This window comes from Physeter macrocephalus, chromosome 7 (genome assembly GCF_002837175.3).
Source record: "Physeter macrocephalus isolate SW-GA chromosome 7, ASM283717v5, whole genome shotgun sequence".
NCBI classification, from domain to species: domain Eukaryota; kingdom Metazoa; phylum Chordata; class Mammalia; order Artiodactyla; family Physeteridae; genus Physeter; species Physeter macrocephalus.
The window spans coordinates 124,875,308-124,877,880 of NC_041220.1; the positions used below are offsets into that span (position 1 = coordinate 124,875,308).

The 2,573-nt window shown below is 35.3% G+C and overlaps 1 protein-coding gene across 1 annotated transcript in view; it reads right to left on the reverse strand.

Annotated features, from left to right (window-relative positions):
* Nucleotides 1-2,573, reverse strand: part of TNIP3 (TNFAIP3 interacting protein 3) — a 97,435-nt gene that overhangs the window by 21,560 nt on the left and 73,302 nt on the right. The window lies entirely within an intron of this gene.

Here is a 2,573-nt window from a genome sequence, read left to right on the forward strand (position 1 = left end):
CCCCTGCATCGGCAGGCGGACTCTCAACCACTGCGCCACCAGGGAAGCCCTCAGATGACATTTAAAAAAAATATATCTTCATTGAAGTATAACTGCTTTGCAATGGTGTGTTAGCTTCTGCTTATAACAGAGTGAATCAGCTATACATATGCGTATATCCCCATCAGATGACATTTTGAATAATATATTTCTGCTATATAACCATGTCCCTTACAGGAGAGAGGGAAACTCACATAAATGGGAACCCAGGCAGATTCATTTATCCATTGTTGAACGGTTCTGCTCTGTACTCCTTCAGCATAACATGCCTTGGCCTAGACCCAGTCATATTTATTCTCCAATAAAACATCCATTAACCCACTAGAGGGTGGAGAGAGTGCTCTGCTTTCTTGACATGCAGTACAACTTGGTGTTTTCACCAAGGGGTGAGGAAGTGAAGCAAATAAGAGACACTTAGATTTGCCGATCAGATCATCATCCTTACTCATAATTCCATGGCACTCTTACATATACTATACTTTTTCAGATTATATGAAAGACATTGTCTCTATTCTGAAGACTTTTGGCTCATGATGAGTTAAATAAAACGGCCACCAAAAATTGTGACAGAACATACCTCATCCTGTTGTGGTCTCAGAGCCCACACACAATATGACTACTTGCTCATTATCAAATGAGTCCTCTATACAAACCGAAAAGGTTCACTTCCAAAGCTCCAAGACTTTACTGCCTCTGTATTTCTTTAGTAGCTTCGATGGTGTTCATTTGATGATTCTATTAGTAACTCACTTCCCTGCATTACTATACAGTATGGTCATGAGGATAGAAAAGCAAAGCAAATTTAAGGTCTTAAATATGCATAGTTAAGATTAGAAATTTCCTAATAGAATGTTTTATAGTCTAGCCTGATGTAAATATTATTTTTCAGGAAGTTGTAAGAAAAACAAGAACTTTTTTCTTCCTCCAAGAATTATTAGACAACAGAAGTTGTTTAATAATTTATGTTTTTTTAGAATTTATTCCTAAGCTACATAGTTCTAGGAATTATCATAATAGTTATATTTTTAAAAAATGTGTCACTAGTAATAGAATCTAGGGTGGGGTGAGCCAAGTGAGTCAAGATAATCAAATATGCTGGTTCTAAATCCTACAGCTATGAATAGACTATTTTTGTAGGTCTTGTAATATTTGAATTTTCTGATCTACCTTTCATGTTATTCAGACTTCTATAAAACTTGCAAATGAGTCATAAAAGAAAAGTGAGTCTGGTAGACACTTATTCCATCTTGGGGTTTTCCAACTTCCTTGAACAAACACTTGTAACCTACTCTAGAGCAGCAGTTTACCATAAGCACAGATATACTAAACAGATCTGCCCATCTCACAATGGCAAGATGTCGGACACATCAATTTTGCCCATGGGTGGCCCTGGTTGACTAGCCTCAGGTAATTTCTCCACTTTGATCAAACATCTGGCTTCTCTGTCAAGAACCTGATGAAAACAATGCCCTTAGGTAGCTCCCTCAAAGCAAATAAGTAAAATTCAGTACACATAGTTGTGTGAACTTCTGAAAACATGCTACAATGGTGACATGCTACCAATTTCTGCTGAGACCGGGTCAGCAGGCAGGGGGTTTGTGCAAGCAGGGTGGACCCCAAATTTCCATGCTGTGATGAATGGTGTGCACAATTAGCTACCCAAATCATCATTTTGAGTAACTTCTACTTATTACAGTGGTAAAAGAGAACAGAAGAAAAATATATACTGTAAAATAATAATTTCTTACATTTCATTAGACACTAATACTAAATGAGAAAAAACCTAAATGAGAAAAAAATCTCTTTGCACTAAATGAGAAAAAATGAGAAAAAAAATCTCTCTATAGCTCATCACTTTCTATCTATGCTTTTAAAGTGACAGTTGAAGGTATAGAGGTGTGAGATGAAATCTTTTCTGGCTTTTATTTTTTCTTACTACTAATAAGTAATGTGTTACGCCTATTAAAGCATGAATCTCAGGGCCAAAATTGGCTACTGAACATATTATGTACCAGCAAATTACATTAATTAGTTAATTCATCCATTCATCCAGTCAACAAATATTTAAGAACATATTATGAGCAAGGCCCTGTTCTATGGAATGTAGCAGAGAACAAAATAGAGGAACTCAGGGCCCCATTATGACTGTTGTCTTTGTGAGTCCCTTCCTCCAAATAAATATGTAGTAAAATTATATATTATAATTGCATTCTTACAAAGATGAATATGTTAATATTAATATGAAAATGTTTTTTCAACCTCATACTTTAGTTTTTTTCCTCTGACTTTAAGAGAAATTAAGCATATTAATGGGTCACTCTAAGTATTGTGGGCCCTCAATACTGTGTCCAACTTGCTAGGAGAGAAGTCTGCCCTGCAAATATCCTGCCCACATGGAGCTTACAATCAAGACTGGGAGACAGGAAACAATTAAGATAATAAATATGAGACATTATGCATATACTAGAATGCAATGAATTCCAAGGAAATTTTTTTTTTTTTTTTTTTTTTTTTTTTTTTTTTTTTTTTTTTTT